Here is a 19,295-nt window from a genome sequence, read left to right as displayed (position 1 = left end):
CGCTGCGTCCTGTGTGTTTGTTTTGTGTGTACTCTAATAAAACAGTTCGATGAATGGCGGACCTTTAGATCAGAGTCCAGTGATTCTAGCAAACACACCTTTTAGGGCTGGGAAGGGGGGCTGCACCGCTGCATGGTCAACGACCATAAAGTTATCAGGCTTACAAAGGTCGGACTCTTCACACAGTGGTGAGCCGACTCTCTGTGTGTGTTGCATTGTCACCAAAGAAAATTTGGTTAGGGAAATTAGCGTTCTCGCCCTTAGAGAGCACAGAGAGCCTTCACTTGTTGCTCTCTTCAAGTCACTTGTAAGCAATGTTGAGTTGGTCTGGCATGGTAAATTGAACGGACCTAAATTAGGTTGAAATGAATTGACATGAGAGAAGAAGAGAAGAAATGAGATGCGATGAGAAGAGATGAGATGAGAAGAGATGAGATGAGAGGTGATGAGACAGTCATTTGCAATCCGGGTTGTGTTTAGTAAACTGATAATCAGACTGAACCATATTTTTGAAAATGATGTCAGTTATAGATTAGGGCTGCCAAAGTTACTGCAAGAATAACACCTTAATGCAAATTTGTTTTAATGCCGCTAATTTCTTTATCGCATTAACGCAATTGATCTTTCCATGGTTGTAATGCGATCAGTTTTAAAGCTGGTGTGAAGATACTGGCATCATGTGAAACTACGAAACCTAAGGAATCCATTGGTATCAGCCGTGTCATACTAGCGTGTCGCAAAGGAGGCTAAATAACGCTCCAAACTTACTACATAATAATAAATACGCTAAATTTTGGCGAGGAAAAACTGGCATGGCCATTTTCAAAGGGGTCCCTTGACCTCTAACCTCAAGATATGTGAATGAAAATGGGTTCTATGGGTACCCACGAGTCTCCCCTTTACAGACATGCCCACTTTATGATAATCACATTCAATTAATTTGCAATTAATCACGATGAAATATTTTAATCGGTTGACAGCCCTATTATCTAATATAATCTTCATCTCAAGGTAACGTTACGGACATTAACGTTACGATGATAATGAAGAGAGTCTCTGAGACCTGAACTGTTGAAGCACAAATCTTCTTTCACAGACTGGCTTACTTTACCTGATGAAGACATGGATTAGTTTTGTTCTCTTTACAGAACGGAACATAACGAGGTAAACTAACAACAAGTGATAGTTAGTAAGTAATATATAATGACTTTATTACAGGATTCAATTTTGGGGTTAGCTAACTAATTAGCTCTTCTCCTTGTCTAACATGTGTTGCCCATGTTTACTTTACACTGGGTTGTCATGGAAACAGCTGCTTAGCGGTCAAAACTTATGGTAATATTAAAGACTTTGTTATAACCTTACATTTGAGCCAAGTTAGCAAACATTAAAACAATGTTTGCTGGTTATAACGTAGCTGTCTGTTTGGCTAACTAACTGTTTGGCTTAATATTTTGCTAAGGTTAATTATTAAATTACACAATAATTAAATTAATTATGTAAATTTCATCTGCCAAAAAACTGGAATTGTTAAAAGTGAATAATATCTCAATCTTTGTTAGACACAAGAACAACTTAAAGTGGCAGTACGCAGTATATTCTTAAAATGCCATAATAACCTTTCAGCATATTGTAATTCAAGAGATAACTAGACTTCTGCTACTCATCATGGCTCTGTTTTCAGGCTTTAAAAAAGGCGGCGTCACAAACTTCTCATTTTACAGCTAAACCGTGCACTACAAGATGATTCTGAAAACATTTGAGGAGAGAAATAGGCATTAATGTAACATAATATTTATTCATATTTGATCAGCGCGGCCTAGTTTGACCGTTTGGTCGGAGTTCATGATTGACAGCCGGCTCTCATAGACGCCAGCTGGACAGCAGACCTCAGATCAGCTCTTACTGCTTGTTTTCCTCCGGTCTGTGAAATCTTGCAGATGCCGTTAGGAACACCGGGGGACACAGAGACACATGATTTTTTTCAGGTTACCTGTTTCATGTACTACTGTCACAATATAGCGACTGTTTTATAAAAATAACTTTTTTTAATCATATTTGCTCCAATATTGCCCACTTGAGCTTTAATGCCCCGGAAAAGCCATCAGCGCCCAGCAGCAAGGCTACTCTTCTGCCATTTTGGACCAATAAAACGTCCACCTAAAAAGTGCCGTACAAAAGTAAAACAAAATTATTTCTATTCTATTGTCATATTCTACCGACATGGCCTCCGTTGAACAATAAAATATATAACTAATAAATTGCTTTTATACTCTTTGCATGGATGTTACATTGGGCGACACAAGAACAACTTAATACCCCGGAAAAGCCAGCATTGTTTACAGCGAGAAGGACAAGGCCAAGGGTACTTTTTGGTAATTTTAGTTGACCCATATGTAAAAAAAAAAAAAATCTCTCATCTACTCTATACTGACTGTGGAAAGTGATGTCAGCCTCCCCTTTGGTCCTGTTGGTAAAGCAGTTATGTGCTACACCAGCTATTCTCAACCCATGGGCCGGGGCCCACTGGTGGGCCTGAGAGCACCACCTAGTGGGCTGCAGAGGTACTGACAAATGGTTTGATTAACCTCTTTAAAATCCAGGGCCGCTATTCTGTTTTTCAGAGGTTGTAGCAGGCGGGTTTTAAAGCTATAGGAAGGATACTGGAATGATATGAAACTAAAAATCCTAAGGAATCCATTGGTCCCAACCACACCATGCTAGCTTTTCGGGAAGGAGGATAAATAACATTTCAAAGTTATGCTAAATTTTGTCAAGGAAAAACTGGCATGGCAATTTTTGTCAAAGCGTGTGGTGAGGAATTATGATCCTTAATAGTTTGGATTCATAATGGCAGGCAGTGATGGGTGAGGGTAAGCTGAGTATTTATGTAGGTCATTACACCTGACAGTGGCATAACACATATTTATAGCCTGGTTTGTCATTTATTTGGGAAGGTGGTCCTCGGAATTATTTTAAAAATACAGACGTGGGCCTCAAGTTACAAAAGGTTGAGAACCCCTGGTCTACACAGCTGACAACCAGTTGCTGCCCATTGGTGGCGATTGTAAACAATACCCAGAGGAAGGTTATTCCACGAGTTATGACTGAAGGCATCTATTGTTTTATATATATGCTTTCAACATTTGTGCTGTAGTATGATAGTGAAAACTCTCAGCGGATGTCTGATGTGTCTTTTACCACTTTCATACCAATGACCAGGGTTGGACCAGGGTTAACCTACACTGGTCCAACCCTCCTTTTGTCAATTCAAACCAAGCCAGTCAACCCAGGTTGAACCCTGGTCAGGACAATTCAGATACTGCCTGGGTCAGACCTGGGAGCAATGCATACCAATTAGCTCAGGTGTTAGAAATGGGAAGAGGGGGTTACACCTCTGGAGGATTACAGAGAGAGGAGATGATAGTGACATCATCAATTTGAGCAAAAACATAAAATGTCACAGAATGATGCATGTTGTTGGGATACATTGTGTTATCTAATATGATAATATAGGTTACATTTACAAAAGGATTAGACACTTCTGAAGACTGAAATGTATATTTCACTCACTGCACCATCCCAGCAAAGATTGGCTTCATATAGTAAACCTATTAAAGTTTTTCAGCTGGACATGTGGCATCTGTTGTATAATGTAACAGTTTGTCCAAACATAATAAAATATTATATTTCATTTAGTTTGCTAATTGCTTGATAATGTAATGAACCAGGGCTGTGTTTGTTACTTTATAACAGAGAGCACAGGTGACAGATGGATCTTTTAGCAGGTTTATTTTGAAAGATAAAAAGTTAAAAAAAGGTAACGTTACAAATAGAAGATGTGTAAACATGCTTTAAAAACAGATTCACTTTTTTATCCTGCAAGACATGTTTTACTTTGAAAATATCAAGACTGTTTCCTCGTCTCGCAGTTTCTTATTATGACGTCACATCCTTTCTAGTTCAAGCTTAGCTCCACAATCAGCGGAAAGTACCTTGGTGCACGGAGGAGAGACGCTCGGAGGACATGCAAACTGCTCACATATATATATTATCTCGCCATAAGTTGAAATGTAGTTATATTATGGCATTGCTCGTGTTATTACTAGCAGCATGTTTCTGCTCGGTTACCCTGCTGAGTGCTGACATGTTTCCGTGTGACAAACCAGCAATCATTTCACTCCTATTCACTCTGGCTGTCGTGTTGTCGCACCTTGATATTAACGTAAACATATAAACGTTTGTGTATAATTAGTGCAACAGCGTTAAAAAGTAGACAAGACAAACATTATGCATGTGTATGTTTAAAAACAGTACTGCGGTGTGGGTACAGTGAGCTCCAGTGGCGCAATCGGTTAGCGCGCGGTACTTATATGACAGTACATTGTAGAGCAATGCCGAGGTTGTGAGTTCGAGCCTCACCTGGAGCAGTCTTTTGAAATACTCAATGTGTTTTACTGCATTGTATATCACAAATACTAAAAATCCTACTCAGAACGGAGTTGTTGTGGAGTGTCATATAAAGTAATAGGTTGATAGGGACGATGCAATTTAACATAGATCCAGTACAGGCAGGGAATGAAATTAGCACCTGCCACCTGCCAAATACAGGGTTGGCTGTGGTAGGTACAAATTTCAGGTCACCTGCCACCATGGCAGACAGGTTTTCCTTATATGAAGAAATATTATATAAATATTTTAAAAGCAATTCTAAAGCCTAAATTAAATGTAGTTATGGATTAAGGGTACATGATATATTCCAAAATTCTACGGTCTGGTACCACTGACTCAATGTTTACAATTTTAAAGAGTTCTACCTAGATTTTTTTCAGAAGTGACAGACAAAAAAACTGAGTGGCCGGTAGAAATGTTCAGTGACCTGCTACAGTGGCAGGTGAAGAAAAAGGTTAATTTCAGACCCTGAATACAGGGCATGAAACTGATGTGCTTCAGATATGCAATATGGAAACACAATAAAATACACATACAACAATACGCTAATACACATACACCAATACACCTTGGTAATATACAGTAAAATTAGCTAAAAATGGATACAGCTCTGTTTAGCTTTTAGCCATCACTTAACCTTTGTTGTAAATGACTTTATATCTGGAATTAATTTGATTTCAGTTGGTAATGTGGTCCAGAGTTGACAGCTCTTTATGGAGAAAGCTGATTGTCCAAATGTAGTTCTACGATGTGGTATTTTATATCACAATATGATATTCGTCAATATTTTCATATTTAAAACCCACTTTTTTGTTTTTTTCTTTACCAAAAAAGCCATATTATATGTAATTTGCATTAATATTTTGTGACAAACCTGACAACAAAAACATTGTATATTAGTAATGTAAGATATGGCTCATAGTATTCTTTACAGTAAAAACTCTTAGATGTATTTCAGCTGTACTGAAAACAGGGGGCAGTATCTCTCCATCGCTGCAAAGATCCAGTGTTTGAAAGTTTGGTGAAAAGACATGTCACTCATGTACTTACAGTATAGGTTATATGCTTGTAGGAGCTATTTATTTGTTGTTTTACTAATAATAAGTAATATTGTTTGATTTATTATTCTAGATGTTTACTATATTTAGACTTTTGATAGTGTTTTATTTTGCCTATTTTCTTGTTAAGTAGCCTATATTTATTTATTTGCATAATTAGTATTTTGTTTTCTTATGGTTATGAATTGGGTAACACTGTGGTTATATGTAGGCAGGTAGGACCAGCATGCACCTGGGTGGGCTTATGCTTTTTTTTAACAGAACAAGAGAGGCAGCAACATCCATGTTTCCTTTGTGCTTCGTTTGCTTGCCTGCCTTTTGGAAAAAATAAATCATCAGAAACATATACATTTTGCACGGACAATGGACTCTTTGGACAATGGAATCCACATACCCATGGTGCGTCAGTGGCCCGTTGATTTAAGTTTGATTTTGATTTTTCCAACAAATGGCCACTACAATGCTGATTTCATATTTAATCATATTATAATAATTTACAAATAGATAAATGGATATTAAATCCCACATCTTGCATAATGTGTGATGTGATATCCATTCATAAATAATTAAAGATGGATATCAAAACTCATAACGTGCCCAAAAATAATCTTTGAAGAAGACAGCGAGTTATAGAAATTCAAATCAAGATCTTTGTATTGTAAATTTGACATAGTCGAAGTTCAGTCACTCCATGCTGTTTTTTTTCTGGCTTCAAACTGTTTCCAGGAGACTAAATTTTAACCTGGTGCCAATTTATTCAGTTAAAAAAACTATAGAATAAGGTCAAATTCATCTTATGGAATATGGAATATATTATTATTTATTATTTTCATATTTGAAATCCACATAAAAAAAAGCATATTATATGTCATTTATATTTATGTTTTGTAACAAACCTGAAAACAAAAACATGTACAGTAGTAACATGGCATGTAAGATGCGACTCATAGTATTCTTAAACAAACTCTTAGATGTATTTCAGCTTTACTGAAAACAGGGGGCAGTATCTCTCCACCTACAAAGATCCAGTCTTTGAAAGTGTGGTGAAAAGACACGTCACTCATGTACTTACAATATAGGTTTTATGCTGATTTCATATTGACATCGTATAACAATCAGTTACAAATAGTTTAAAATGGATATTCAATTTGTGGAGATTTCACATCTTGCATGATGCCCAAAAATAATATTTGAAGAACATAATTCTTCAAGTCATAGATATTCAAATCCAGGTATTTGTATGTTTTCATGTCTGCTTCTTTTCGGTCTTCAAACTGTTTCCAGGAGACTCAATTTATTTTTCAGTTTAAAAACTATAGCACAAGGTCAAATTCATCTTACATAACTTGGTTTAAACCATTCTCATGATAATGATTAGATCATGAGTCAGTGTGAGAGAAAATAATGTTCAATAAATCAGTGACTTGACACATTATTTTGCTGTTCCACCACTAGGGGTCGTTGTTGTCCACAGTTTGGACGTGCTGGTCTTTTTTTTTTATTTCCTGAGGCAGATGTGGCTGCTTGAATATGACTGGTTGTGTCTGCTGTTTGAATGAAAACAGTTGGTCCGGCTTTTGCTCTTCCCATTTTTGCTCTCTATGTATTCAGTGTGTGTGTGTGCTCTCATCTCTTACACATGCAGTTACATTTTTACACAAGCCGACTTCATTATCTAGCGGGAACTGCCGCAAGACCTGCACATATGGATGTCTGAGTGATTTCTTTTATGTGTGCATATGAAAATGTGCCTTTTGGAGCATCTGGTTGCTCCCGCATATATAAAAGTTAAATATGCAGAAGTTATTTTTCATCTTGCCGTGCTGCCCATTGAAATACTTTGGAGCGACGGAGGAGGGGAGTTGTGGGGATATGAATGGTATTATTTATGCATGAATGGAAAGATGGATATCATTTGATGCAAACCTCAATTCATAACACACACACACAGTCTCAACGCCAAGGTGGATGCGTCAGATGCATGTCATTGACTGTCATAAGCTCAAGAACAGGGCTAATGTAGAAAACATGGTCTGCTTGGAGACTTGAACTTGCTCCATAATGATCACTTGAGGCCAGCTGCAATGTGCATGAGATCACCCTTTTGCAAAAAAAGTAGACATTTGTGCGTGTGAATGTTGGTTTGGGTGCAAAGAGTACTCCAATACCCACTGAAGTAAGGAGTATTTATAGTTTACTTAATATGAAAAGCTCCCACTCGAGATACTACTATGTCTCATCTGATCTAACAAACACACTTTGTTATTACTGTCCCTATCATCGCCGTACCATACTTGTTGTTTGTCCAAACATTTGCAGGAGTCTTTTCATTCTGTCAATGTTGTCTTTTCTCCCCCTCCTCCTCCACCTCCTCCTCCTCCCATAGCAGATTCCTCCCTCGTCACATCACTTGGCTCCCAGCGTGCTCACAAGATGTACTGTATTTATTGGCCTTCATTTTAGAATAAATCTGAAAGTGCAGTCACAGTAAAATGCTGAGTGAAGCATGAACTATATCAGCCATGACAGCATTAGATGTGATTAGATGAGAGGAATTGTGATGTGGAAAAAATTAGGAAAAACAGAGTGCTAACGCTAAATTCGAAGTAATTTTATATTAAACCTCTCAGTTAGTAAACAGAAGTATTAGCACTGAGCCTACTGTGACTTAGAAAATGCAAACATTTTAGCAATTGGGGCCTACTGTCTCGTGGATGTTAAAATGTTAGCATGGATCCTACTGTCTCCTAAGGCCCTGACACGCCAGGCCGACGTCGGCTATGTCCTGCACCTGCAGCTTTTTGGCAGATTCAGCATGTTGAACCCGCGGCAGAGCCCGTCGGTGAGAGAAATCACTCTGATTGGCTGTTCAGCTTAAACGAATCAGTGCACGAGAAGAGAAACGGAAGTGAGGAAAGCAATCAAACGAATGAACCTAAGTGGTGAGTGAGAGCGGTGTGAAAATAGTGGTCAAACGCCTCTTTGTTTCATGTACGTATCATAACAACGGCTTGTATATCCGCAGTCCTCGGTTTTTCTGTTTCCCTTTTTGAATGACAAATACAGACTACCGCTGCCTGCTGGTGTGGAGAGTTAATTTCTCTCACCCAGGCGCAGGACGTACGTGCTAGTTGGCGGTTTGCTGTAGTCTTTGTGGTGTGTTCAAGTGCAACTTTTTGGCCAAGACACAGGCGACGTGAGGCGACGCAACAGTCGGCTTTCTTCACCGCCAGTTCTTTGAGGTCGGTTTGGTGTTTTGGGGACTTTATAACATATGCCACAGTGTTCACATGGAGTCTATTGTCTGTCAGTGTGGTGTTTTCAAAATGTCAGCTATCTCTCAAAGCATATGCTGAAGTGTTAGCATGGAGCCTACTGTCCTTCAAAACAGTGTATGTTAAAGTGAATGGAGTCAACTGTATCACAACATAGCACATGCTAAAGTGTTATCATGGAGCCTTGACTCAATTTAGTGTATGCTGTTTCCTTCGCGTGGTATGAATTTTTCCAAATCATGTTTTATCTCAAATCCAAACGATATCTTGATGACATTGTTTGCTCATGTACAATGTAACGGGACAGTTCATTGTGTACCAACAGCAGTCTATTGATATACAACTTTTGTTTAAGATATTGTCTCAGTTATGTCAGAACAACCTGTGCAGATTTATTATATCAGGGGTTATTATTGTTTATAAAGTAAGGTTCATATCAACCAACACATTCCACACATTCTTAAGCTGTACAATAGCTTTGATTTGTTTTAATATACAGCATTGTGTGTGTGTGTGTGTGAGTATGAGTGATAGTGTAAATATAAGAGAGAAATTGTGATGGGACAATGGGGAAGGAAGAGTGGGAGCGTGTGCTGATGATGAGAAAGAAACACCCAATCTATGTGTGTGAGTGTGTGACGAAGGAGAGACCTGAGAATAAACAGAACTTGAAGGCACCGTAACTGCAAGTCTGTAGCTGTTGTGGCAAGGACTGTTCTCATCATATGTCTGCCCTAATCTGGCCTGCAGCACCAATCAACCGCTCATTATCCAGTTATGTTCATGCACACACACACACACACACACACACATGCATGCACACACACTACTGCAAAAGACTGTAAATCATTCACGCTTAAAGTATCACATCTACCACCAATGCTTTTACTGGATAAATGATGAATGCATTTGTCATGAATGTAAACCACCAGTGGTTATAATGAAGCCTTTATTTTCCTATTAAGGGGGCCAGTGTGTAACATTTTGGGGGATCTATTAGCAGAAATGGAATATAATATTCATAACTATGTTTTCATTAGTGTATAATCACCTGAAACATTGTGTTTTCGTTAGCTTAGAATGAGTCATTCATATCTACATAGGGAGCGGGTCCTTGTTACGGAGTCCGTCATGTTGCTCAGCCATGTTTCTACAGTAGCCCAGAACAGACAAACTAAACTCTGGCTCTAGAGAGAGCCTTTCACATTTTTTTGTTACCTGAAGGCCACCGTAGTTCTCCGACACGCTTGTGAAACTGCGGTAACGTGAGCCGCAGAGTGCGAACCCATGGTCCTGCCAACCGCCGTCTGACTTCTGTTGTTCCTAAAGTAGTGTTATTATGGTAAGGATGGTCTCTGAGCGAGGTGAACGGTGTTACCACGATTTTGCACTTGGTGGCTCACGTTACCACAGGCTTGGAAAGGGAGGTGTGAGTGGAGGGGTACTCAGTTGGTTGTAATCTGCAACAACACCACTAGATGCCACCAAATGCCTACACACTGTACCTTTGAAGCCTCGTTTATACCCCCGAACGGATGCGTACACGGACAGCTGTGGACACCACGGACGCGTAATAGTCCACTCGGAGAACGTGCTCCACACGTGCAGTGGATCGCTACGCTACCACTTATAGCGTAGTGGCTGCGCGGTCACAACAAATTGCCGGTACGCGGACGTCCGCACAGAGCCTACGCATACAACCTCTAATGACGAAACTTACGTCACGCGGACCTCATGTACTTGCAGAAGCAGAAGGTATAACTTCTGCTTAAGACTACCAATTATAGGTTAATTGCTTCCCTCAAGAGCATGTTGTGTCAAAAGTTTCGTGGGAGGATATACATGAATCGAAATTCCCTCACAACTTAGCAAAAAACAAAGATATTACAATGACGGTTGAGAGGTTGACCCACAATCTCAAGCTGTAATGCGTCATTTCAGTGTTTTGAAAGGCGTCCTGCAACAGTATATTAAGATCTTTAGATCCAAGTCCGCCCCCGACCCGTTACTAACCACGCAGCTATGTGTCACAAGCTATAATTCACATCTGCCTTTGGTTAGCACTGAGTGTTCACTCACTATCTAACTGTCTGACAGCTCCCAGGCCCAGCTGTTATGTATTGCGGCCCGTAGGCTCTGCTCATTACGTGTGAAGGTATAATTATTATCATTATTGTTTTTGTTTTTTTCCCCCCTTCCACTGCTTGCTGAAGCCTCGAGCGACTTCACTGATGAAGCGCCTGTCAAGTTGCCAAAAGGAAGTGATGTAATTTTGCCTGGACGCACATCAGCAAACTTTGAGGTCAAAGGTGTGGCTTGTCAGAAGGGGAGATGTGTGTGTTATGGGGTCATCTGGTGCAAAATTCCCAGATGTGCCATTTACTTTCTTTTAACCTCCACTTTCTAACCTGTGAACATCTCTCACACTTGATCATCATTATTATCTTGGATGTAAGTGGTCAGGATAGCATTGTGTGGGTGTTCCCAACCTCTGATGAAGAGCAGAACACAGCTTTTCTTTGGGAACCATCCCGGACCAGCTCTCATGATCTCATGCTAGATCAGCCAATATGACTGTGGTTGATACAAGATGGTTCACTTTATGCTGCATATTTGTAGTGTAAAGGTTAGAGAAACAGTAGTTAGCAAGTCCTGACAAAGAAACCAAGAAACAATCAAAAACATACCCTTATGTCCCTGGCGGTCTAAGAAGTGCAGTTTGAACAACATATCCATCATTTTAAAGCTTATCAGACGCCAAACGTCTACAGTGGTTTATGATACTATGAGACAGTAGTTTTTAACTCTGGAAAGATATCACAGTGACGTGGATTTTATCCTCCGCTGGGATGATTGTTAGGTGAACAGTGCAGTAGTTCAAAACAAAGTACCTGGATAGTGCATTTGCACAAATCAGATTGGCCGTCACAGTATGCTGCCAGATGATGTTTCTTTGCGTTGTGGCAAGAGTTCAGGCATGTTCAACTGTTTTGTTGGAGCCCTCATCAAAAGATGACGGTCAATATCTGTAGAGCGCTTACTTGTTGGATGGCTGTGTGTCTGGCCTCTCTGGTTGAGCTTTCGCTGCAGGGCTGCGGGTTTCCACCGCACACTGGTTGTGGACGCTCAGCAATTGCCTCATTTACGTTGTGGTTCCCTTATAGCATTGGGTTTAAATCTGAAATATTGCCAAATCCTCCGCCATCGTCTTGTCTGTCAACTCTCTCTCATCCCGTGTGTGTGAACTCTGACTCCTGCGACTCTGTACTGAGACTTTGTACCGAGCAGAAACTTTCACTTTCAGTTTGTAGCGTACTAAGCGGGTTTTATTTTTATAAATAAAAGCTAAACGACGGCAAGTAATGTAATCGGTGTCTGCCCGACCACCGTATAACATCGGTAACACCGACTACCGCGGCAAGCCTAGCCAACAGTCTTTTCCATATTGGTTTGCTTTGTCAAGTTCCACAGACACTAAAAAGAAATGAAAGGTTGCTGGTTACTGTAATGTGTGCTGTGCGTTCTCTCTCAGGAGTAATGAAAAGTGAGCACAGCAGCAGGTGGCAGCTAGAAACTTGTACAGTTTTCCAAGTTTTATGTGTACCGAACTCTGTGCTGAGTCCGAGGAGCCAGATGCACTTAAGAAGTGGAGTGTCTACAAGTGTGTGTGTGTGTGTGTGTGTGTGCGTGTGTGTGTGTGTGTCAAGGACAAGGGTGTGTAAGGCCAGTTGGCTGTCTTCCCCGCTGCACCTCCTTAACCTAATTAAACATCCCTCCAACAGCCTGGCTCCTTTTGCCAACTCCAATCACACACACATACAGTACACACACGCACTCTCTTCCTGGAAATTACAGTGGATTTAAAGGATTTGCAGCGCTTCACTCTTCATTTACGGACTCTTGGGTCAGATACGCAACATGTTGTATGAATCAGTGCTTGTGTGAGCGTATAGGTGCACACGAATGTGCTCATTCCCTTGTTTTATATCCAGGAAACTTGTACTTAAAACTTTAAAACAAACTATTGCAGCGTCCCATAACTTCCAGGAAAGTTGGACTCCTTCATTGCTGCAGCTTCCTATATCTTCCCAAGCTGAGGCTTTCATTTGTCAAAGGAAAAAAAACAGCACGGGGAGTATTATCATCCCAGCCAGAGATTTAGTTTGTATCCCAGCCTCCGCCCCTCTCCCCTGGCCCGGGATTCAGGCCTGGCGGGGCCCAGTGAACGACCACATCCTCTACAAACGCGCCTGCCCATCCAGATAGATGTCACAAATAATGGGGGGAGCACTGGGAGTGTTTGATTTATGTGTGCGCAGAGCCCTCTGGAAGAGGAAGAGTGTGTGACCTGATGGAGGGCCAGGATCCCTTAAAGGGTCCTTCCTGAGAGTCTGAGCCAGGCTGCATTCTTGGCTGGACTGACCTGAACTCATCACAGAAAGAGAGAGGAGAGTTTTTACGTTGTTAGCACCCATTTGTCTAGCGTTCCCAGTTGTCTCTCGGTCTCTTGAACAGTTTGCATGTGCAGATAAACACAAGTCTCTGACTATTCTTTACAACATCTGTTACATAAACACACATGCGCTTCCCTTGTGGTCGCCGTGACTTGTGTATTTGCTGGTTTGTTGCTACGACAAACATCATAATATTCGTTTTGGGGTGAGCCAGGTGTGTTTCATCAACCATCCGAATACTTAATATGGACTCAATGATTTATAATTTGTCCATTGTGTCTGTTTTTGCTTGCTCCGTAACAATCACAGTATGAGTCAGATGCGGATGGTATAACTAACAGAGCGATGACCTTTGATAGAGGAAGTGGACTGTCTGATCCTGCGCCAGTGTGATTGTGTACTCTACCTGCTGGGCCAGCTTAGCGTCATTGCGGCCGGAAAAGGAGGGAAGGACGCCTGATTAGCGTGTTTGTGTATTTAGTTTGTGTGTGAGAGAATGTGTGCATGTGTATTTGCTGGTGAGTGTTTGTCTAGGCAAAGACGCTTGGCGTGTCTGAGCATATTTTAACACGTTTTTATGAATGAATCTGTTTTTTCTCCGATGTTTACATGTATTTTTGTGTGTTTGTGTGTTAAACATCACAGTGTAACTTTTTTTCATTACAAAGTTTCTCATTTAGTGCAACGTTTGAGCCAGGATTATGGAATAATTGGGCGCAGGGATGTTGTAGAGACGGGATATTTGATGTTTTAAGGGGGGTATTACTGTAATGGTGCCCTTTGGCTCAACCCCTGTGTGTAACTGAATGCATGCTAAATGCAAAAATACAGCCAATGGCCCATATTCCTCCCCCCTCTCTCTGTCTTATGTGTTCTGCACATGCCTGTATCAGCGTCTCATGTAGGCAGACAGGGCACAACCAAGTGTGTGTGTGTGTGCGTGCATTAGTCCCGGGTGTTGTGTGGATCTGTCGGCGCCCAGCCTATCGCTCCCCGTTGGCACATGAAGGGCGGTATGGTGGCTGGGGGCTGGGAGCTGCTGACATGACCGCCCAGTTCAAAGAGATGGAGCAGGAGATGCAGGCAGAGAGCGAACAGAGCGGCCTTTATATTCACCTTGGCTGAGCCTGGGAAAACTCTGCAGCCCCCCTTGTGTTCGCCTGTGGTTACAGGCAGGGAGGCAAGTGGACTTACAGGTGCTGTGTAGTGCCGCTCGGGGTGCGTGAGTCTGTGATCCGTCGAAAAAAACTCAACAATATCCCGGGTATTTCAATGAGAGCTGAGGGCTGATGGATGTCAGAGTGTTGTGCAGTGTGTGAAAATATCTCGAGCAGGTTTGTTTAAAAAGTAGAAAAAGTGAACTTTCCATCCATCAGAGTCGGTACTGATGCTGAGACTGAATAATCATGTCTTCTGACTCCACCTCGCCATCTGACCTCTGACCTCCATCCATGCCAATATGTGTGGTGTTAAGTTTTATTATAGTAACTTAACAGCAGTTGAAAAACAGCAGAGCAGAAGAGACTCACATAGTCAATGAAAATATTTTGGTTGGAGAAACTCGGAACAACAGACTGGTGAGTATGACTCAGTAGAGGTAATTCCACCTCCTTTTTGAGGTCTTTATTAGCGACCTTTATTTAATTGTGTTATTATTTGAGAGTCAGGCATTAGACCAGAGGCTTGCTTTTTGCTCTCGGGACTGAAAAAGTTGGATCGGTTCATCCCTTATAATTAGGAACCATATGATGGCTCTCTATGCAGCACCATTCTTCTCTGTCCTTTATACAGGCTGGCTATCACCTCCGACGCTGCACGCTTGGTGTTTATAACCTGCAGTCCGTGCACTCACACCTGGCTGTACTGTAGATACTGTTATACTTGTTGCTCTGCCATCCTGCCGTGCCCCAAAGCTGCAGTACAACCACCTTCCCTCCAGCCAGCCACACACAAATTACTAGGATCTTTATTTTTCCTATATTTTTTAACTCTAACGTATTTTTATGACACCTTCCTTAGGGCCGACTATGATAACACTTGTAGCTGGAGCGGGCTTACGTGTACATTGGCAGGGCCAGGCAGGTGTCACTCAGCGGGCCCTTGCTGTTTTATTAATAGTGTTTTATGTGTCGCCGCAGACGGCTATGAATGTGGCTATTCAGCGGAGGGTGCGAGGAAGGGTTGGAGAGTAAAGGGAAAGGAAGCTGTGTGTTTTGTAAGGACTGGCTAAGGTAGGCTGGTATGCTGCGCCAGTGTCTGATTTGAGCGATCGGGGGGGTGTCACTTGTTTGTGTGTGTGTGTGTAAAGGGAGGGTAGAGGCTGACATCACTCCTTCCAGTGCCGAGGGGGTTGTTATTGTTGCCATTCTCGGCTTGGAGGAGCTGGAGCTACAGCAGACTTTTCTATGAAACTTCACATCACAGGAGCTCTGTCATTTCCTACTGTATACACACACACACACACACACACACACACACACACACACACACACACACACACACACACACACACACACACACACACACACACGCACGCTAAGATCCATTCACGCTGACTGGCACGCACATTCTCACACATACGTAAGCATGAAAAAAGACCAACGCACTTCACACACTCTCTCACACACACCCTCTCACACACACACACACACACACACACACACACACACACACACACACACACACACACACACACACACCAGCCGATAATTTCCAGTTTAATTACAGAGCATAGGGCTGACACTGCTGCATTATCACTCCTGGTGAAACCTCCAATTATGGCTCAACATCAGCTGTAAATCTGCCGATATTAATAAGGTAAAGCTGAGCTGGAGGAGGGTGGGGGGGGGGGGGGTTACAGCTCAGTGTGTGTGTGTGTGTGTGCATGGTTGCAGCACAAGTAGGCACATGTTGCCCAGACTCGGGGCTTAAACACATTAGGCTGCATGCAAAGAACATGCTTTCAGGGGAAATTTATGAAGCCTGACAGCACAGTGCGGGCGAAGCAGTCATTTTCACTGAGCGGAGTTTAAAGGTGCAATCTGGAATTTATTTGACCGTCCACACGAGTTTGACTTTGGGAAATAGCTGATGGGAAATAAGCCTTCTTTAAAACTTTGTTAAGCCGTAGTAACTCGATGCAAATGTTAGACATATGAACAAACCTTTGATGCACTTTATCACTCTTGTTTTGGCCTCATATTAGAAGAAGTGCATTTAAAGGTGACCAAAGTGGAGTGGGGAATGGGGAAACCATGGGCTTATTTTAGATTTCCCTGTTTAACACAATAAATTCAAGCAATCTGCATGGGACTTAAAAGTGCTAAATTCGATATCCAGAGCATTAATATAGCATTAAACGACTTTTTGCTATGTAAAGATATAGAGGAGTAATGTCTCTCTCTCTGTCAGCACTCTCGCCGTTGTTTTCACTGTTATGACTGTTAGCACCTTTGGCTGAGAGCCGCTGGTTCGCAGTAGCCATGTTGAGAACCGTTGAGAGGCAATATACTGGAAATGCTCCCAATCCCATATTTAGCCCTTTTAATGAGAACTATAATGAGATTTGGAGGACATTTGATTTTAGAGCTGCAACGATTAATCAATTAGTTGTCAACATTGAATTAATCAGCAACTATTTTGATAATCGATTAATCCGTTTGAGTATTTTTTTAAGGAAAATAATTCAAAACTCTTTGATTGCAGCTTCTTAAATGTGAATATTTTCTGGTTTCTTTACTCCTCTATGACAGTAAACTGACTGATCTTTGAGTTGTGAACAAAACAAGACATTTGAGGACGTCATCTTGAGCTTGACGGGACATTTTTCACAATTTTCTGACATTTTAAAGCCCAAACAACTAATCGATTAATCAAGAGAATAATCAACAGATTAATCGACAATGAAAATAATCGTTAGTTGCAGCCCTATTTGATGTGAAATAATACAGAGAACCAATATTTTCACATAGAGTAAAACGTTATGCTGATGTCTGTGTGTTCAGATCTCTTTCCATCATTTTTGACTGTGTGGTTTATATCAAAAGGAATGAAAACATTTCCTCTTCCTTTCCATTTCAGTTTGGAATGAAAACATGGACTTCACCCCCCCCCCCGTCCTTCTGTCTGGCTGTCTGTCGGTCTGTGAGTGTGTGTATATACTCAGTGCCCAGGGTGGAGATTAGGTCTGGTATTAATGGGATGTCCCTTGCTGCATGTCCCCCCTCTGCTCCCTCACATTCCACCGTCCCAAACATACACACTCACATACACGGCCTTATGTGACCCCTCTCCACCCTGCCCTACTTCAGCGTACACATGTACACACAGTCACACACACACACATTCCCCCTTTGGCAATGCTTCACTCCCTCCCTCCCTCCCTCCCTCACTCACCCTCCCGGGCCTTTGGACATCAGAGCAGGCCTCCCCAATCCCCCTTTAGCAAGCATCCAGACCTGTTAAACCAACAGACGGCCAGGTCTATTGTCCCACAGCTTGATCTGGAGTGTGTGTGTTGGTTTGGCCCGGACGGTAGGTTAGGATAAGGTTTGGACAGCATTGGATCCCCTCTAATCCCAGAAAAGCAGAAGTAAAGCCGAGTCCAGGACCTCCGGCGCTTTCAGTGATACACCCTCCTTCACCTGGAAACACACACACAAATGTGCGTACACACAATGTTAGTATTGCCATAGTGGACCCCATAAGATTAGCAATGATGTCTTCTGTTACCTAAAAGGCACAGTTACACCAGAAAATGGCACAGAGAAATTCATCTGCACATTCTCATTCGTCTCTAGAAGCTTCGTGACGTAGTTAATACTCGCAGGGCTAGTTAGGGAACTACTGTAGCTCGCAAGCTTACCTCTTACACACCAGCCAGACATTAATATGCTGGTGCTGTTCAGTCACAAGAGCTTTTGAGCTTCTTTCAATTTTCTCAGTATTGTGCCATTTACTGTCCTCTGGCATTTTGTTCTCAGGATTGTACATTTCATCCAATAAAGTTGACGAAGGGGGCAAAAAGTATCATAAGCAAGCAGTTAGTAAGCTAGTCACTGGGACCATAACTACTCAAAAGATGTAATTGTACCATTGACTTCTACTTTATAACTGCAAATCATTATGCCTTGGTTGAGCAGTTTCTCAGATAGGAGTATAAGTAAAATTGGGTGGTGCATTGAGGCTAATAACGGTGATAAAGTGCGACCTTCGGCGAGCTGCCATGCAATGTCTATGAAAAGCTGCGGCGGCCGCTTCCGAGCTCAGCGGGCGTTTGATTCTGCGGTGAAGTGTGGCGAAACTAAAAGTTGGGAAAAGTTTAACTTTTAGGGGCGAACAGAGTGAACCCACAGCTAATCAGTAAATAGATCCTGTGACTCCAGTGACATGTTGACCTATGTTACAAGGAATATGAAAACCTCCCGGCCACAGAAAAATGAAATCATTGCAGCGAGCTGCACTACGCAGCTGCCTGGTGTGGATTCGGTGTACGTTTTTTCATTGGATGGGTCAAACAAAAAAAGGTCTTTCACCCAGGAGGCCGCTGTTCGTTGTTGCGTTACGTTGTTGCGTTACGTTACGTTGTTGCGTTACGTTGTTGCGTTACGTTGTTGCGTTACGTTGTTGCGTTACGTTGTTGCGGCCTACTGGCTTCTCAGCTGCCTAAGGTTAGCCTAACATGGTGAAGCAAGTAACGTCAGCTAAGTTAACACAGCTTAGCTAGCGTAGCTAACCTTAGTGGGCTAAGACACTGTCCAGGGGCTGCGGTGGTCCCACAGAATAAATTAACTCAATCAACTAACTTTGGCGTTATTGTGAAATATATAATGTTAGTTGCTCTAACTAGGGCAACCTACTGACCACAAAATAAACATCTTTAATCGGTCGGCATCACAAAGTGTCTGCTAACCGTGACAACTGACAGCCGAATGCATCGTGGTTGCTCGTAGTGACGGCAGCTGTGTTCTCATAAAAGCCTTCAATTTGACTTTGATCCATTTTAAATACATACTCATCTGTGTTTATTATCTACGCCGACCATTTACGCCAGTTAC

General features: G+C 41.8%; 1 long non-coding RNA gene and 1 other non-coding gene across 2 annotated transcripts in view; one reads left to right on the top strand and one right to left on the bottom strand.

Annotated features, from left to right (window-relative positions):
* The window catches only part of LOC141774345 (uncharacterized), a 170,982-nt gene that overhangs the window by 104,959 nt on the left and 46,728 nt on the right, over positions 1-19,295 (bottom strand). The window lies entirely within an intron of this gene.
* On the top strand, positions 4,337-4,430 carry trnai-uau (transfer RNA isoleucine (anticodon UAU)). The gene is made up of 2 exons: positions 4,337-4,374; positions 4,395-4,430. It is a non-coding gene; the product is annotated as a tRNA-Ile (tRNA).

The sequence above is a fragment of the Sebastes fasciatus genome, chromosome 9, assembly GCF_043250625.1.
Source record: "Sebastes fasciatus isolate fSebFas1 chromosome 9, fSebFas1.pri, whole genome shotgun sequence".
Lineage (NCBI taxonomy): Eukaryota > Metazoa > Chordata > Actinopteri > Perciformes > Sebastidae > Sebastes > Sebastes fasciatus.
Note: the sequence above shows the minus strand (reverse complement) of the source record. Positions and strands in the feature narration are given on the sequence as shown.